The sequence below is a fragment of the Myotis yumanensis genome, unplaced genomic scaffold (genome assembly GCF_028538775.1).
Source record: "Myotis yumanensis isolate MYYU_CA2020_CCGP unplaced genomic scaffold, mMyoYum1.0.hap1 SCAF_6, whole genome shotgun sequence".
Lineage (NCBI taxonomy): Eukaryota > Metazoa > Chordata > Mammalia > Chiroptera > Vespertilionidae > Myotis > Myotis yumanensis.
In genome coordinates, this window is record NW_027223757.1 from 24,631,400 (window position 1) to 24,651,110 (window position 19,711).

The window sequence follows — 19,711 nt, forward strand, 5'->3', positions numbered from 1 at the left end:
AAAAGTAATGTTAATTATTCCATAACACCTTCATCACTTGAAATTTTCAAACATAAAAATCAACAAGATAAAAATGTGAGAAAAAATTAATAGAAAAAGTAAGATGTTTAATAATAATTATTTCATAGAGACTTGGAAGAAATTATCTAGTGGTGACTTGAAAATAAGTAACAGTATTGCCTTCTGTTCATTGTTAATTGTGATTTTGAGGCAAATGAGGTTGGTCATGTGACCTCAGACTTCCAATCAACAAGATGAAGATGGAAGTATACAGTAGCCATCAAAAACACTGTCAGAAAGGTGAAATAGTTTTTAATAGGCTGATTTTTCTCTGTAGTGACAAGTAGATGCTTTGATGTTTTGAAGGAGACTGGGAGTAGAATCAGACCTCTTCAGGGTTGAATTATCTTACCTAATAATAGACAAACATGTAAATTAACCATCCCTCCGCTATGCTCACCAGCCAATCAGGAGAGTATGCAAATTAACCCAACAAAGATGGCAGTTAATTTGCATACATAGGGGTGAAGCAGCAGAGCAAAGACTGAAGGCTCCGGCCGGAGCGAAGGCCTGGGTCCCGGGTGCCGGAGGAAAACCGGTGCCGGCAGCCAGAGGAAGGGAAGGCCTATTGCACGAATCTCTTCATGCAATGGGCCTCTAGTACCTTGATAAAGTTGTATTACTAAAGGTAATGAAATGAACAGGGCTTCCACATAGGCCTTGCTGAAGATCAGCTCTTGAGGTACATTCTTGCCACAAAGATGTAAAAAATATACAACAAAAACATTGGTCAAGATAAAAGCAGAGCAACAATGGATAGACCACCCATGTAGAAGAGCCAAAGACTGACAACAAAGGAACTTATCCAGGAACAACTAGGAGAATGAATCAATTAAGATATTCCCTTTGCTCATGCTCATTAAAGCAAACAGAGCCTTCAAAGGACTGTATTTATGCAGGAAGTGGGAAATAGCACGTAGGACACCAATTCTAACTTAGCAAACCACAGCTGTAACATATGTGCTTTTTGATAATTATTTGTGGTTTGACTCAGTATTTGCAAAGAGCCGCAGACCACAATGATTCTTTGAGGCTGCCAATGACCTTGAGGTCTACAGCTACAAAGGTCCTTACTCCTACCTACCTGGTACCACCCTCAGAAATATCATCCTTTTTATGGTATTTTGCTACTTGTCAGGTTTTGTTTGCTGATCTGTAGTTGTATAGGAAAGAAATGTATGTGTTAAAAAGGAATATTAACTACCTAGTAATTTATGGATAGAATATGATTAAAGCAGAATTTAGCTTTATTTTCTTGCAAATATTTTAAATGAAAAGATGTAAATTTATACTGAATTATAAATATTTTGCATAATGTGGCTAGATGGCAGCCTATCGATGACTATTAATTGAATTTATGTGTTTTCCTAAAAGCCTTGAAGTATTTATTCATAGTAAGACATTTACTTGGATATATTATTTCTTGTCAATGAACAGTTTCTCCTCAAGTAGAGTGAATGTGATGTGATATGACATATATTGGCATCACCGCCCCCCCCCCCTCCCCGCCTCCCCAATACACACACACCAGCACTTTTTATAAGTCTCAGTTTAAGGGACCCTTTTCATAGGAAGCTCTGCCTAACCCTTAAATGAGATCAGTTGCCTTGTTCTGTGCTTCTAAATAAGCTTGGTTTCCTCAATTCTGGTATTTATACTTCAACTAGAGGCCCAGTGCACAGGTGGAGTCCCTCGCCTGGCTGGTGATCGGGGCTGATCAGGGCTGTCTCACCCAGTCCCAATTAGGGCCAATTGGGGCTGGCCAGGGGAAGGGGCCATGGGAGGTTGGCTGTGGGAGCACACTGACCACCAGGGGGCAGGTCCTGCATTGAATGTCTGCCCCCTGGTGGTCAGTGTGCGTCATAGCTACCGGCCAGCCATTTGGTCATCCAGTTGTCCGGTCGTAACAGTCACTTAGGCTTTTATATATATAGATGTATTAATCTGTCTGAGACTAAAGGCTCCATGAAGAAAGAGACCTTGTTTTCTTGTTCATCTGAATGCCTAGAACAGTTCCTGAAATGTATGAATGAGTGATACTGTATAAATGAATGAATGGCATTGTATGAATGAATGAACAAAAAGTGCTCAAAATAAGATTATTTTAAAATCATATTGTATCAAGTTATATTTTAACTTTTGAAAACTCAGAATTGATGCATGGGGTATGAAGGTAATTCTTTTCCATTAAATCTGATCATTCACCTCAAACACCTCATTTCCCTATATTATTTGCTCCTGAACTGCATGTGATATTCTATTTTGTGCTTAAAACCTATGAGCCAATTTTTAAAATAACAAGATAGAGCATTTAGTAGATAGCTTAGTGGACCTTTTACAACCTATATATTTTAATCTAAAATGGAGGAGGAGGGCTGGCTTGGAATTATATGGATAGTTAGCTATAGTATGAATAGAGTCCTTGTTGGAGCAAGAGTGAGGATTTTGTAGTCAAGGTACCCCTCAGAGAAGTGGAGGCAGAAGGAGCCAAACTAAAAGAGTATATATATATATATATATATATATATATATATATATTTATTTATTTATTTTATTGATTTTTTTTACAGAGAGGAAGGGAGAGGGATAGAGAGTTAGAAACGTCGATGAGAGAGAAACATCCATCAGCTGCCTCCTGCACACCCCCTACTGGGGATGTGCCTGCAACCAAGGTACATGCCTTTGACCGGAATCGAACCTGGGACCCTTCAGTCTGCAGGCTGACGCTCTATCCACTGAGCCAAACCAGTTAGGCCTAAAAGAGCTTTTAATAGCTAAAGCTGGAACAATTTGAGCAGCAGATATAATTGAATTGGATTATAACTCAAAGAATAAAGTAAATGTTTATGAATTCTTATTGACACATTTAAACAATCAAATAAATAAATAAGTGGAAGAGAAGTTAACAGCTTTTTCTTGCAATAGAATTCCAATTAATATGGAGAAGGAAAGAGGGAAATAAAAAAATCACCATTAGTCATAATAGTTATTGCAGTCAACATTCACTGGTGGATACCAAAATTAGTGGGTATAAGTTTGAGGAGAAACAAGATATTTGCATGATCTCAAAGTATTTTCTCACAAGGTGTTTACTAATCACAAAGTGGAAAATATGAACTCTACAGTGAGAAACCCTCCAGACACCACCTTAATTAACCAAGTGATCAAGGTTAATATCACCAGTAAAAAACACATATTGATATCATAAATGCTTTGGTATGCTGCACTGAGAAAGACAACATAATATGGATGGTATTCTTGTTCAAAAGAAATAACCTCACTCTGATCACAAGGAAACATCAAACCCAAATTGAGAGACATTCTAAGGAAAAGGTGACTAGAATTCTTCAAAAGTGTCAAGGACCTGGAAGCAAAGAAAGGCCGAGGAACTGTCACAGATGGGAGGAGACGAAGGTGGCATGACAATTAATGTACTAGTAATGTGGGATCCTGGAACAGAAAAGGGGCATTGGTTGGAAAATTGGTGAAATTCAAGCAAGGTCCACAGTTTAGTAAATATATTAAACCACTGTTAATTTACTGGTTCTGAACATTGTACAATGGCTACATAAGATGTGGAAATTGGAGGAAACTAGGTAAGTGATTTATGGGAACTTTATACTATTCCTGCAACTTTTCCATAAGACTCAAATTAGTACAAATACAAAGTTTAAAAAATAATAAAAAAAAGTTTAATTAGTTAAACTGGAATCATATGTGTATATTAAGTATGTCCTAGAATAATGTCTCAGTAAAATAAAATATCCAATGCTGCTGTTTTTAATATCAAAGAAGAGACACATCAACAAATACCTTCACTGTGTTTATTATAGTATATTAGTTCAAATAAACATAAATGTAGTAGTAATATTTAGACTGTATTCTAAAGCTCCAAAACTAAAGGTAGGTTCAGTTGTTCATAGACATAATAAACTCTATATATTTTCCCTCTTTGGGGATTTTGGAAAGATTTGGAAATTTTGTTCAAAGTCAACAAAATTACATATCCAACATAGGAGCACTTAAATATATAAAGCAAATATTAAGAGACATAAAGGGAGAAATTAACAGCAACACAATATTAGTAGGGGACTTTAATACCCCACTCACATCAATGGATTTATCATCCAGACAGAAAAATCAATAAAGAAACATGAGCCTTAAACAATACATTAGAACACACACATTTAATCACTGTGTACAGAGCATTCCATCCAAAAGCAGCAGAATGCACATTCTTCTCAAGTGCACATGGGACCTTCTCCAGGACAGATCATATAGATCAGGCCATAGAACAAGTCTCAATAAATTTAGGAAGATAGAAATAATCTCAAGCATCGTTCTTGAGACTTTTATTCAACATATCATTGGAAAGCCTAGCCACAACAATTGGACAGAAAAAGAAATAACAAGCTTCCAAATTGGGCAGGAAGAAGTAAAATTTATTATTTGTGGATGACATGATTTTAGAGATAGAAAACCCTAAAGGATCCATCAAAAAAGAAAAAAAAAACACAAAAAACTGTTAGAATCAAAAAACAAAGTTGCAGGGTATAAAATTAATATTCAAAGTTTATACACTAACAATGAACTAGCAGAAAGAGAAACTAGGGAAACAATCCATTCCCAATTGGATCAAACCTAGGAATAAATTTAACCAAGGAAGTAAAAGAGCTGTACCCTGAAAATTATAAGAAATCAAAGAAAGAAATTAAAAAGGACACCAATAAATGGAAAGCTATTCCATGCTAATGGACTAGAAGAATTAATATTGTTTAAATGTCATGTTACTCAAAGCAATCTACAGATTCAATGCAATCCCTATCAAAATCATAATGGCATTTTTCAGAAAAATAGAATAAACAAATCTAAAATTTGTATGCAACCACAAAAGATCCCAAATAGCCAAAGCAATCTTGAAAAAGAAGAACAAGGCTGAAGGTATCATGCTTCCTGATTTCAAACTATATTACAAAGCTATAATAATCAAAATAGTATGGCATTTGGCATAAAAACAGACTCTAGATCAGTGGTTCTCAACCTGTGGGTCGCAACCCCTTTGGGGGTCGAACGACCCTTTCACAGGGGTCGCCTAAGGCCATCGGAAAACACATATATGATTACATATTGTTTTTGTGATTAATCACTATGCTTTAATTATGTTCAATTTGTAACAATGAAAATAAATCCTGCATATCAGATATTTATATTACAATTCATAACAGTAGCAAAATTACAGTTATGAAGTAGTAATGAAAATAATTTTATGGTTGGGGGTCACCACAACATGAGGAACTGTATTAAAGGGTCGCAGCATTAGGAAGGTTGAGAACCACTGCTCTAGATCAACTAGAGGCCCGGTGCACGAAATTCATGCATTTGTGGAGGAGGGGTCCCTCAGGCCGGCCAGCGTCCTCTTGCAGTCCAGGAGCCCCTGATTGATTGCTCTGCCGGCCGGTGGCCTGGACCTCCCTGTGCAGGGCAATCATGGGGTAATGGCAGGGCCCCCAACCAATCGCATTGCACCTGCCTTGGCTGGCCTGGTGCCAGTGGGTGTCATAGCGTGGTCATCCGGACTGTTGTTCCACTGTTCAGCTGTTCATCGGCCGTTCAGTCGATTTGCATATTACACTTTTATTATTATAGATGGAACAGAATGGAGAGCCCAGAAATAAACCCACACATATATGGTCAATTGTTTTATGACAAAGGAGCCAAGAACATACAATGGGGAAAGGATGGTTTTTTTCAACAAATGTTGTTGAGAAAACTAGATAGCCACATGGAAAAGAATGAAACTGGTTCATTATCTTATGCCGTACACAAAAATTAACTCAAATGGATTAAAGACTTGAATGTAACTTCTAGAAAAACACACAACGTGAGCTCTTTGACAATCTTGATTTTGTTTTGGACCTGACACTAAAGGCAAGGGAAACATAAGCAAAACTAAACAAGTGGGACTACATCAAACTAAAAAAAAACTTTGCACAACAAAGGAAATCATTAACAAAGTGAAAAGGCAACCTAAATGGGAGAAAATATTTGCAAATCAAATACCCGATAAGGGATTAATATAAAAAAATACAATAAACAATGCATACAATTCAATAACAAACAAAGAAAGAAATGCAAAAATAAAAAATAAAACAAGCACACAGGTAGCAAAATCTCAGATATATGCCGAAGGAATTTCTTCACTGACACAGCTCCTAGGCGCAATGGAAACTAAAGGGAAAATAAACAAATGGGACTATATCAAAATAAAAAGCTTCTGCACAGCAAAAGAAACCATCAACAAAACAACAAGAAAACCCACTGCATGGGAGAACATATTTGCCAATGATATCTCCGATAAAGATTTAATCTCCAACATTTATAGGGAACTCATACAATTTAACAAAAGGAAGATAAACAACCCAATAAAAAAAATGGGCAACAGACCTAAATAGACACTTTTTGAAAGAGGACATTCAGAAAGCCCAGAGACATATGAAAACATGCTCAAAGTCACTAATCATCCGAGAGATGCAAATCAAAACGACAATGAGGTACCATCTCACACCTGTCAGAATGGCCATCATCAACAAATCAACAAATGACAAATGCTGGCAAGGATGTGGAGAAAAAGGAACCCTCGTTCACTGCTGGTAGAAATGCAAATTGGTGCAGCCACTGTGGAGAACAGTATGGAGTTTCCTCAAAAAACCAAAAATGGAACTTCCATTTGACCCGTGATCCCACTTCTAGGAATATATCCCAAGAAACCAGAAACACCAATCAGAAAGGATATATGCATCCCTATGTTCATAGCAGCACAATTCACCATAGCTAAGATTTGGAAACAGCCTAAGTGCCCATCAGCAGATGAATGGATTAAAAAACTGTGGCACATCTACACAATGGAATACTATGCTGCTGTAAAAAAGAAGGAACTCCTACCATTTGCAACAGCATGGATGGAGCTGGAGAGCATTATGCTAAGTGAAATAAGTCAGTCAGAGAAAGATAAATATCACATGCTCTCACTCATTTGTGGATTATAATGAACAACATAAACCGATGAACAAAAACAGATGTAGAGACAGAGAAGCATCGATCAGATGCTCAAAACTCGGAGGGAAGGCAGGGGAGGGTGGGGGTGAGGGGGAAAGATCAACCAAAGGACTTGTATGCCTGCAGATAAGCATAAGCGATGGATGTGGACAGCAGGAGGTGAGGGTGAGGGCAGGATTGGGAGGATGAGGGGACATTGGGGGGATAAGGACGCACTTGTAATATCTTATTCAATAAAGGGAAAAAAAACAAACAAACAAGCAATCTGATTAAAAAAAATGGGCAGAGGATCTGAACAGACATTTTTCCAAAGAAGACATACAATTGGCCAACAGGCACATGAAAAGATGCTCAACCTCACTAATCATCATGGAAATGTAAATCAAAACCACAATGCGATAACACCTCATATCTGTCAGAATGGTCATTATAAAAAAGACAAGAAATAACAATTGTTAATGAGGATGTGGAGAAAATGGAGCCCTCATGCACTGTTGGTGGGAATGTAAATTGGTGCAGCCACTATGGAAAACAGCACAAAAATTCTTCAAAAAATAAAAAATAGAGCTACCATATAATCTAGCAACTCCACTTCTGGGTATTTATTCGAAAAGATTTAAGTGCCCCTATGTTCATAGCAGAATTATTGACAATAGCCAAGATATGGTAACAACCTGTGTCCATTGATGGATAAAGAAGATGCAGGATGTGTGTAATGGAATACTACTCAGCCATAAAAAAGAACAAAATCTTGCTATTTGTGACAATCTAAATGGACCTTGAGGATATTATGCTAAGTGAAATACAAATATTGTATGATTTCACTTACATATGGAATTTTTAAAAGCAAAACAAATGAATAAACAAAACAAAACCGAACTCATAGATACAGAGAACAGACTGGTGGTTGCCAAAGGGAGGAGGGTTGGGGGCGGGGGGGGGGGGGGGGTCGAAATGGATGAAGAGGATGGAGGTACGAACTTCTAGTTATAAAACAAGTCATGGGGATGAAATGTCCATCATGGGACTGTCATCAATAACACTGCAATAACGCTGTGTGGTGATAGACGGTAATAGACTTACGTGGTGATTATTTAGCAACGTATACAAATGTGGAATCATCATGTTGTACATCTAAAACGAATGTAACATTCTATGTTAATAAAAAGGGACTCCCAGAAAAATAATTCTTTTCTCTCTACCAGAAATACAGAAGAAAAAAAGAAATGTTAGTGAATCATCTGGTTACTGGAGTCCAGCTGGTAGAGTTTAAACTTAAAAACAAAACCGAAAACACAAGGTAAGCTCTTTCCAGAAAATGAAAATGCACAGCATACTCCTTTCATGGTCGTACCGGAAAAGGAAAAAATGACGTGCCCAGGAGAGGGGATCTTAACTTTAAAAACATTGCTTTTTTTCTAGACCCCGTTCCTTCGGATCAGACCCTTTCTGGGAGGTTTTTCCATTTTTCTTTTTCTTTCTCATTGTATTTATTGGGGTGACATAAAGCGCAGACCACCTCTAGCTCCGGGGAGTTCCCTGTTTAAGCGCACAGGTCCCGCAGGTCCGGGCGCCGAAGCGCGCAGTCCGCCCGGCACGGGCGCGGGCGTTGCGCGCGGTCACGGTCTCCGACTGCAAGTTATGAGCTGTGGTCACCGCACAAGTTTCCTCCACCCGACGGCAACCCCCCCCCCCCCCCCCCCCCCACGCCAGAGAAAGTGTGAAACGCGGCGTCGTGCAAACTTGACCCAGAACCAAGCCCGGGAGTGTCGGCGGTGAGTTTCTCCCTGGGGCTCCCCGCGCAGACCCCGCGCCTTCCGCTCGGCTCGCGGAAAAGCAAAACCCGCGGGCGGGACAGCAAAACCCGCGGGCGGGACGGACTCAACTCGGCCACGACCGGGTCCGGAATCAGGCGGTGCCCGGGGGCCATGCACCTACCTGCGCGTCCCCACAGCGAGGCCGCGAGCAGCAGCAGCAGCGCCTGGGCCGCGCGGCCAGGCGCCGGGGTCCTTCTGGCCGCCAGGTTCGCTGGGGTTCGGGAGCCCGACAGAGGCGGCGTGGCCGGGTCACATCTCTGCGGGCGGCCAGCAGCGTCGTACGTCCCCTCGGGCCTCAGCTGGCGGCGGCGCGGCTTCCCCTCTGCGCCCGGCGCTCCTGGAGGCCCAGCGCCCAGGGAGGCGGTGCCAGGTCCGCGCCCCACCCGCGTCCCGCCGCAGCCCCGAGCGGGATGCCAGGGAGAGGGGAGGGTCCAGGCGGTTCCCGGTCCGCAGCCACTCACTGTTAAAGTTGTGAGCGTGTGAGAGTTTATCTTCCCAGCCAGGGAGGCCAGGTAACACCTCACTCCAGCAAACTGGAGGCCCGCACCGTGAAAAGTGATTCTGGGATCCTCATGGTCACCTCCCTAAAACTTTTGAAATGTCAAAGATGGGTGCTGGAAGAAGAGTGAAATGGATTATTTATACTGTCAGGCACTCCGCCATGCATTGTATTTTATTTCATTTAATCCTCGCCACTGCGATTAGGTATTGTCCCATTTTACAGATGAGGAGAGGGAGGCTCAGAAAGTGAGGTGTCAGCCCGGATGAAGTCTCCCAAGCTCCTGAGCAGTGGCGTGGGGACTTCCAAACAGGCCTGATTCTAGGTCCCATGGTCTTTATAATGGGAGGGCAAGGGCAGGGGTTGCAATTAAGAAACGTGTTGAAATAGCATGAGGAAAACCTGAGAGCAGGCTCGGCTCCAGTCTTTGAAAGGAGTTGTAAAGATTGGGCACAGCCTGAAAGTAGAATAAACGATTTACTTCAGATGTGTTACATCTCTTTCCCTCACAAATACCTGTTTTCAGATGTACAAATAAAGAGAAATGAGCCTAAAATTCGATCAACTACTTTTATCTCAGAAAAAAAGAATCTTCAGTAATTGAAAAAAGATTTTATTTTTTTGGTGGGAGGGAGTGAGAGGATGGTCGAGATTTTCAGAGTCCCCTAAATATGCTACCGCCCCCTTCCCAGAAAGAATTGGAAACAGGATGAATCCAGGTCAGGTTGTCCCTCTGGCCAGGACTTGGCTTTGTGATGCAGAACCTAAGACTGCAAACTACATTTCTTGTCAGCGGGTCCTTTAGGTCCTGCCAATAGGGGGCGCTGAAAGGGAGAGGAGGAGCTCAGAGACTTACAGCTTCCTATTTGCTGTTCTTGTCAGCAATATTCCACAGGGTCTGTATCCTGGCTGGAGCAGCTACCAGTTTCCCGTTTCTTCCTGTATGGCCAACATCAGCCTTGTTGCACTGCCTCAGAGATACCAGCGATGGCTGGTCGGGCCCCATTCCCAGAGGTCTGAGTTCCAGTTTCCTGGCCTCCTCTTCCAGGATGTAACCCCCTCGTCTTCCCTTTGTTCCTTCAGCCCTAGAACTGCTATCTGTAGTTACTCTGTGTCTCAGTTTCAGAATCCCCTTTTTACTTTTTTTTTTTTTAGTTCTCCAACACCTGTTTAACCAATTCCTCATGGCAAATTCTTTTGTTAAAGTAAATTGGTCTGTTTTCCTGGCTGGACTCTTACTGGTTCACTAAGACTTTAGGAAGGATTGAACGTCTTAGGAAAGACTCTAGGGGTGATTAGTACATCATCAGCATTGACAGGGTTAGCTAGGAAGTTTAATTAGGCAGGTTTAGGACGTTTTAGGAATGAAAGGGGTCTATGGAAGAGGAATACATAACAGAGACTGGAAGATGCCAGAGTGTTTATCTTACTTGCGCGGAGGATAGAGAAATGGCATAGGCAAATAGAAATAGACTTGGCCCGTGCTATTAAGACAGCCATAAACCAAGGGTATCTTGGGCCTGAGACCATACATTAGGCCAAAAGTAGCCCTGACCTGAGTAACTGGGAGGGCCATAAGATAAGGTTTTCTCTGCCAACACGACTGGGAGAGCTATAAGATAAATAAAAAATGACTCCCAACAAGATAAGGGGGAGAGAAGGTGTAGACACCATGTGGGCTTTGACCTTTGAAAACTAATTCTATGTAGCAGAATGACCAATAAGAAGAGGTCAGGTTCAGACAAAGAACTGCAGCCTATTTAATGGCTCAAGACAAAGAAAGCAGCTCTCACCCTTCTCAGGAGCCCCTCTGTCTGGCCAGGAGGGACTGAGTCTTAAGTTTAGAGGTAGTGTCTGCTTGCAATAAAGTGTCTGCTTGCAATAAGTTTCTGAGCTTTTCACCTATCACCTTTCATACGTGGCTTCATTCTTCGAAACCATCGAGACAAAAACCCGGGAATTCAGGTTGTTCCAGTTCAATTTTCATGTTTCAGCATTCTCTTGAGTTGCTGTTCTTACTAACTGTAAATTACATTAGTTAGCTCCATCATTATCATTTTAAGTCTAGTGGATTAAATATGATTCATATTTGCCACAAATATATTTTGGGTCAATTATTATTTGGTATCTAAGCTTTAGGACCTGTATGCATTTCTGTTCAAACATGAATAGTTCATGGCCCTAAAGGGGTTAAAGCAGACATATGCATGGCCCTTCATCCCTTCTCCCTGACCCTTCGTAACTTGAGTAGTAACAGTTCATTGTTCCCTCCCACTAGGAAGTGGAAGTGGGTAGGGTACCTGGGACTTGGAGTTCTTTCCCCATAAGTGGGCTACCCCTTGCTTCTGAGCCAGTAGTCTTTTTTTTTTTTAGATAACTGATTTTAATGAATTTTATTGATTTTCTACAGAGAGGAAGGGAGAGGGATAGAGAGTTAGAAACATCGATGAGAGAGAAACATCAATCAGCTGCCTCTAGCATACCTCCTACTGGGGATGTGCCCTCAACCAAGGTACATGCCCTTGTCCAGAATCGAACCTGGGACCTTTCAACCCACAGGCCAATGAGCCAGTAGTCTTCTGTGTGTTCCTCCTTCCCTCTGTCCCTTGGTCCTCAGGTTCCCCTTTCACTTGGCAGACAGCAGTCAGAATTTCACGGGTCTCATTCTTGTTAAACTCACCACTCTGCACTCAGCATGCCTGTGGTTTTCGTAAGCTGAGTGTGACTTGAGCAACTGCTAGGTGTTCAGTTGGTGTTTTCCATGCATTCAATTAAAGAATGCAGTTGTGACTTTTCTTTTGTCTTTACCTGTGACCCAGAACTCACCTCAGGGACTTTCCTTTGTCCCTTTAAATTCTTACCCACCCTGTGAACTTCCTAGTGTAAATCCTGTTATACTCTTCAGGGGATTCTTGAAATGACTCAACACATTTAAATGGATATTGTCTTCTACTCATAAAGATTATAATCCTTCAGCATGATTTACCATGCTGAGATCTTAATTTTTGGAGCCCAATATATAGATTTTAGGGCTCTCTGATCAGAAAGGCCATACTTCAATACCTCCCACCCCCAATCCCAACACTAATACCACAAACAAAAAATACAAACTTTTCCTATTCCAGTTTAACTCTAAATGGTTTTCAGGAATAATACTAATAATGCAAAATTATCCTCTTTTCTTCCTCCTTCTCTTCCTCCTCCATCATCATCATCATCATCATCTGAAGTTATTGATTTCCTACTTTGAGCCAGGTATTTCACATTTACTGCCTTCTCAGATCCTTAAAACAGTTCTGTGAATTACATGTTACCCCGAGTTACAAAATGAGGAAACATGCTTGGACAGTTTATTCACTTAATAAGTAACAGAACTGGAACTGAATCCTGGTTAATCTAATTCCAAAGTCTGTGTTTTTAATGGCTTCCTTATATGCTTTTTGCACTTAAGAAAATAAAGCAAATACTTTTGAGGGGTGAACTGTGAAATAGCACACATATTGACATGTATATACTGTATTTATTAATTTAAGAAAATGCAGCATTGGTGTGATTTCCATATCGTAAACTCCGTTGTGAATGGTAACAGATACTCATTTCTGGGCACTCAAGTATTGCAAGGACAGGTTCAGGATGTGCTAAGGTGACTGCTCCCAAAGTAAACCTGAAAGTTAGGGGGCAGGTGACAGTTAGAGGGAAAGAGTTGGCAAGGTACAGTTCTCTGAAAAGAATTGGGAGTCAGGACAAATTTGAGAAATTTTGAGAGATAATAAGCATCCGGTACTGAGATTTCTTCAATCCTTTTAGTCTACTCTGCCATCCCCTGTGGATATTTGAGGCCACTAGCAATTTTTATATTATGTTGTCTGCTTAAGTCCAAATAATATCTAATATTTAAAATCCTATGGAATGCGATCTCATCATATGTTTCTCAACTTTTTTCCATTTTCTTGAGTAGTGGTTCATGCATTTTAAAAGATTTTGTAATTGTGAAGTATAATACACAGAGAGAAAAATGCACAAAGATAAGATGTAATAGCTCAATGAGTTATCCCAAAGTGAAAGAAAGCATTGATAAGCATCACCCAAGTTAAGAATGAACAGTGCTAACCCTCCTAAGGCCCCTCTTCGACCCCTTCATTTCTTTGCCAATCAGTGTGCATTCCCTTGTACCTGTTTCTCTCACTCAGCAATATGCTATGAGAGTCATCTGTGGTGTTGCTTGTAGTTGTAGTGTAGTGTACTGCTGTGAAGTATGACTATGCCACAGTTTATTCATTCCATTTTGGATGACTTTAGATTGTTTCTGGTTTGGAGCTAATAACAATAGTGCTGTTTTGAAATGCTAATTGTGTCTCTTGCATAAGTGCACAAGTTTCTGCCAGATACATACCAGAAGTCTTATTGCTGGATCATAGGAGAGACATAATTTCACCTTAATAAGGCCAAACCTGTTTGCCAAAGTAGTAGTAACAACATACCTGCTCATCAGCTATAATGAGTGTTTGTCTTCCACATTCTTGCCAACACTTCGTATTTTCAAGCTTCATAATTTTAACCATTTTAAAGGGTATGTAGTGGTATCTCATTGTAATTTTCATTTTTTCTGATGATTAATGACATTTAGAACTTTTTTTGTAAATTTATTATCCATTTGTGTTGTGATCTGATCAAGTTTCTTGCCTATTTTTCCTGTTAGATTGTCTTTATTTTTAATTTGTTTGAAGGAATTTGTTACACATGCTGCCTATGAGGCTTTTGGCAGTTATATATGTTGCAGATACTTTTCCTCTTGTTATGGCTTGCTTTTCTACTCACTAGAGTGATAAACGAAGTTCTTAAGTGTAATTACTCTAACTTAACAATTACTTCTTTTATGATCATTATATCTATTCTCCCATTTAAAAAAATATCTTATCTCAGCCTCAAGTCATGAAGATATTCTTCTAAGTTATCTCCTAAAAGTTTTACTGTTTCATTTTTCACATTTCAAATTGGGATGTGCCTAGAATTTATTTTTATATATAACATAAAGTAGGGGTTTAAGTTTTATTTTTCATGTGAATCCAATTGATCTGCACTTCTTCCTGAAAAACCTTCCTTTCTCTGCAGCTCTTTAGTTCCATCTTCTTCATAAACTAAATGTCACACATGAATGGGTCTGTTTATAGACTATACTATGTTCCATTGGCCTGTCTATTATTATTCCAATACCACCCCATCTTAATTACAGTGGGGCCTTGACTTACGAGTTTAATTCATTCTGTGACTGAGCTCATTAACTCAAATTACTCTATCAACTCAATGCAAAAAAATAGGCTGAGAGACAGCTGGTATCTCAAAAAACTCATTAGTCAGGACACTCATAAGTCAAGGCCCCACTGTACTTTATCTTTTTGCTAGTAGAGCAAGTGCCCTTATTTTCTCTTATGTGAGTATCTTCTATGTTTTGTGCTTATACACTTTCTAGTTCCCACAAAACAACAGGCTTGGTTTTATTTTAAGTATTTTTGTTTTTATTAAAGCATAGTATACATAAAATAAAGTCATAAAACACACCCATCTTAAGCTTTTCATATATACACAGCCATGTTACCCACTTCAGAATATAGAATACTAGAGGCCCAGTGCACAAAATTCATTCATGGGTGGGGGAGGTCCCCTCAGCCCAGCCTGCACCCTCTCCAATCCAGGACCCCTTGGGGGATGTCCGACTGCCGGTTTAGGCCAGGGATCGGGCCTAAACTGGCAGTCGGACATTCCTCTGACCATCTGGGACTGTTGGCTCCTAACTGCTCACCTGCCTGCCAGCCTAATCACCCATAACCGCCTCTGCCTGCCGGCCTGATCGCCCCAACTGCCCACCCCTGCTGGCCTGGTCGCCCCAAACTGGCCCTCTCTGCTGGCCTGGTCACCCCCAACTGCCCCCTTGCCAGCCTGGTTGCCCTCAACTGCTACCCCCACTGGCCTGGTCACCCCCAACTCCTCTCCCTGCCAGCCTGGTCGCCCCAAGCAGCCTGCTGTTCAGTTGTTTGGTCGTCCTTCACTAACCCCCCTGCCGGCCTTGTCGCCCCATGCAGCCTGCTGTTAGGTCATTACTGTTACTGTGACAGCGTCCCAGACAATTTGCATATTCCTCTATTATTAGTATAGATTTCCAGAAGATTCCCTCACTCTCCTTCTCAGACCTCTCTAATATAGGGATCACTATTTCGACTTCCATTACCATTTAATTCATTTTGACTCTTCTTTACCCTCCAATTAATGGAACCATATGGTATGTATTCTTTTGTGTCTGCCTTTTTTTGTTTAACAGAATGTCATTGAGGTTCCTTCATGTTGTTACATGTATCAATAGTTTTTATCATTTTTTTTTTATTGCTGGGAGTGTTCTGTGATATGTTTTCAGTATCGACATTTGTTCATTTTTATGCTGAAAGCAAACATGATGTTTCTAGGACAGAGATCTGAGTTATACCTTTTTCATCTCATGACACATATAAACTAATTACTAAAATCCTGTGGCACACCAAAATTTTTTTTTGCCAATCTGACAAAAATAGGTATAATTTTGATTCAGTCATACCAGACAACTATTGTGTTGGATGTTCTCATTTTTTTTTTTTTTTTTTTTTTTGTATTTCACAAATGAAGGGAAAAGAGATGCTGACTAAGTAGGTATTGCATGTTTTAAAAATTCTCGCAGCACACCAGTTGAGAACTGCTGATATGCAGCAGTAACTGTATCAGTTCTCCAGACTCCATTCTTTTCTCTCAGTGATGTGATGAGAGCCACGTGGATGCTGTGCATGCACTACTGCCGAGGAAGCCCCAAATCAGGAATGTGGAAGTTTTTACAGGCCACTCACTGCTTAGCTGCCACTCTCACTGTCTGAGAAAGGGAGGGAAACTGTCTCCCTAATGTCAACAAGTACTTTGGAAAATCAATGAATTCTCATCACAGGAAGGCAAAGGGGAAAGTCCCTGCCCTGGATTGCAAACATTTGGCTTTGGGGAAGGTTAGTTTTATTATCCTTTGAGTGGGAACATATGACTCCAAGTCTAACTCCCTTGCAAATGTGAGGAGCAAGGGAGGCTGGGGAAGACTTGTTATAAAGTTACAGTAAGAAAATGTGATAGACTAAAAGATTAATGAAACCATAGATAGAGTCCGACATTTATGGACGTTAGGTAAATGACAAAGGGGGTATTTTAGATTAGAGGGCAAAGAATGGGATTTTCAGTGAATTATGGAAAATTGGGTATTTACCGTATTTCACACCACATACAAAAATAAGGTGCATTTAAGAGCTGTTATGGGGTAAATGATATCCCCTCTCCCTCAGGTTCATAGGGTGAGGTCCTAACTCCCAGTTGCTCAGAAAGTGACCTTATTTGGAAGTAGAGTTGTTGCAGATGTAACTAGTTAAGTTAGGATGAAGTCATATTGGAGTAGAGTTGGTCTATAATCCATATAACTCGTGTCCTTATAAAAAGGAAAAATTTGGATGCAAACATGCACATGGGGAGAATGCGATGCGAACAGAAAGGCAGAGATTGGGGTCATGCATCTACAAGCCCAGGAACACAAAGATTGCCAGAAAGCACCCGAAGCTAGGGAGAGGCATGGAACAGAGTTCCCCTCACAGACCTCAGAGGGAACCAGCCCTGCCAACACCCTGATTTCAGGTCTCCGGCCTCCAGAACTGTGAGACAATAAATCCCTGTCAGTTAAGCCACTTCGTTATGGCAGCCCTAACACACCGATTCAGGAACTACATGTGAAGACAAAATTAGAACAATTTTAGAAGACTATATGTATAGAATATTCTCTCTATATTCTGGATACTAGGCAACTTTCACTTAATTTCAAGAAAAATTTTTAAAAAAAATATTTTTTATTGATTTCAGAGAGGAAGGGAGACGGAGAGAGAGATAGAAACATCAATGATGAGAAAGAATCATTGATCGGCTGCCTCCTGCATGCCCCACACTGGGGATCGAGCCAGCAACCCGGGCATGTGCCCTTGACCAGAATTGAACCTGGGACCCTTCAGTCTGCAGGCTGACGCTCTATCCACTGAGCCAAACCACTAGGGCAAGAGCATTTTTAAGTAAGGGATTTGTGATGTTCTTTTGATCATTTCTTTTCTGTTGTGAGACTGAGAGCTACTATGGAAAATGGAAACAGTACTCTTAATAAAAACAATGACTTCTGGAAGGGTTTATAAATAGCCCCAGAATTTTACTTCAATCAGTACTATAAATAATAGTGGTAATAAAGAAGATGAAAATCCTTGCAAATGTTGAATGACTTTGGCATGCATGATCACCGAAATAGTTCTCAATGCAACAACTGTTGCTGTAATAATTCAGCTGGTGGCTGCACCTGCTAGACATGCTAATTAGCCAGAGTATGTGAAAAGAAACTAAAGAGTCCTGTTTTCTGGTAAGAAAGACAACACTACAACATTAATAATCTATTTTGGTCCAAATCTGGAGGTAGTTTGGCTTTACTCTGTTGTAGCATAGTTCCCTCTGCTGGGTAATCTAAGGAATTTAGATCTGAAGAGTATGCTACTATCCACATTCTTGACTCTTTGCTTTTACATTGAAATAAATTATTTGTAAATAGTGGCATTTTGTAATTATATGACACTATTTTTACTTTCGGTCTGAATTTCTAAAGCTTAACTGTAATTAACGTATGCACTCTCCTGTCTAAAGTATGAAAGTTGAGCTTAGGCTCATAACTTCTTTTCATCTTTAGAAATAGAATTAAATTGCTTTTATATATAACTAGAGGCCCAATGCATGAAATTTGTGCAGGAGTAGGCCTTTGAAGCCCTGGCTTTGTCCAGAAGGTCATCTGAATGGTCCTTCCGCTGTTCGGCCATTTGGTTGATTTGCATATTATGCTTTTATTGTTATAGATTATTTTTATGTAACTACATACAATCTTATTTTTAATTTCCTCTGGAATCTTGATTTCACACAATAGTTACCTTTATCACTTGCCTTTCTCTGTGTTTGGAATGCTCATCCCCTGATATATACGTGATCTGACGCCTCAATTCAGGTTTTTGTTCAAATGTCCTCAGAGAGACCTTTTCAGATCACCATTCAAAATAGCACCAATCCCTTTGTCAAATTCTATGCCCTTACCTGTTTCACTTTTCTTTTTAGCATTTACCATGACTTGGCATTAAGGGATGTCTATAGGTGTGTGTGCATAATGTTTGTATACATCACTGTTTGTCTTCTCCAATAAGAATGTAACCTCAAAGAGGGTCAGAATACCTCTTTTGCTCACTGCTGGCACCTAGTAGGTACACAATAAACATGTATTGAATGAATGACAAACTTTATTTTTTTATTTTTTGAAATAAGAACTTTATTATTTATTTATTTATTTTTAAATTCTTTATTGTTGAAAGTATTACATATGTCTCCTTTTCCCCTCATTGACCTCTCCCAGCCTACTTCTGCCTCCCAGCACAGGCCCTCACTCCCCTATTGTCTGTGTCCACTGGTTATGCTTATATGCATGCGTACAAGTCTTTTGGTTGCTCTCTTACCAACCCCCACCCCGCCTTCCCTCTGAACTTTATTTTTAAAACTACAATGTAATTTTGCATTTTCTCAGATGTTGAACATTGTCATTTATTAACATTTATGATGCAACTTAAAACAGTGCAACTCTAGAGAGAGATGATTGTCCTGAAAGTAAAAACCCAGGAGAGAATATGGAAGGATATTGGTAGAGCCTGGTTAGTCTGAGTTCAGAATCTTCCTGGAGTTTCGAAGGATTCCCAGGCTTCGAAGGACAAAAGCAGAAAGTCAGGATCCAGAGCACTGTGAGCTCCATTCATTCTTCACCTGTGTGCCTGGCCCCTCAGAAGTGTGCCCAGCCAGCCACTGGATGTCACTGTTATCATGCTTCTGAGTCTGGTGTCCTATAGGCCTATCCACACATGAGTATGCAATGTCCCAGTTTACAACCCCGACACAGGCCTGCTCATTAGGGGATCACTTACTTTTCCCCCATAAAATTGATTTTCAGATCTGAGCAGCACAGAAAGGTTTAGAAGAGATGAGTGATCTCAGTTTTAGTCTCCGCCCTAGAACAGTGCTCAGAAGGAACACGGAGCCATTTACCTTTCAGTCAAGAGTGACTGACTCACTCTTCTGCAGGCCCAGACCTGTAAGCAAGGACTGGAAATCATTGGGGTTCCACAGGTGGGTAAGATTACATTCAAAGATAACACAAAAATCCTTC

General features: G+C 40.4%; 1 protein-coding gene and 1 long non-coding RNA gene across 2 annotated transcripts in view; one reads left to right on the top strand and one right to left on the bottom strand.

Annotated features, from left to right (window-relative positions):
- IL20RA (interleukin 20 receptor subunit alpha) overlaps nt 1-9,262 on the bottom strand; it is a 31,757-nt gene extending 22,495 nt beyond the window's left edge. The window contains exon 1 of the mRNA XM_070417765.1: nt 9,055-9,262. The gene's annotated coding sequence lies outside the window, so the exon portion shown is untranslated. The remainder of the gene's footprint in view (nt 1-9,054) is intronic.
- Nucleotides 8,835-19,711, top strand: part of LOC139012202 (uncharacterized) — a 76,362-nt gene continuing 65,485 nt past the window's right edge. The window contains exon 1 of the long non-coding RNA XR_011471833.1: nt 8,835-8,891. This is a non-coding gene — a long non-coding RNA (uncharacterized lncRNA). The remainder of the gene's footprint in view (nt 8,892-19,711) is intronic.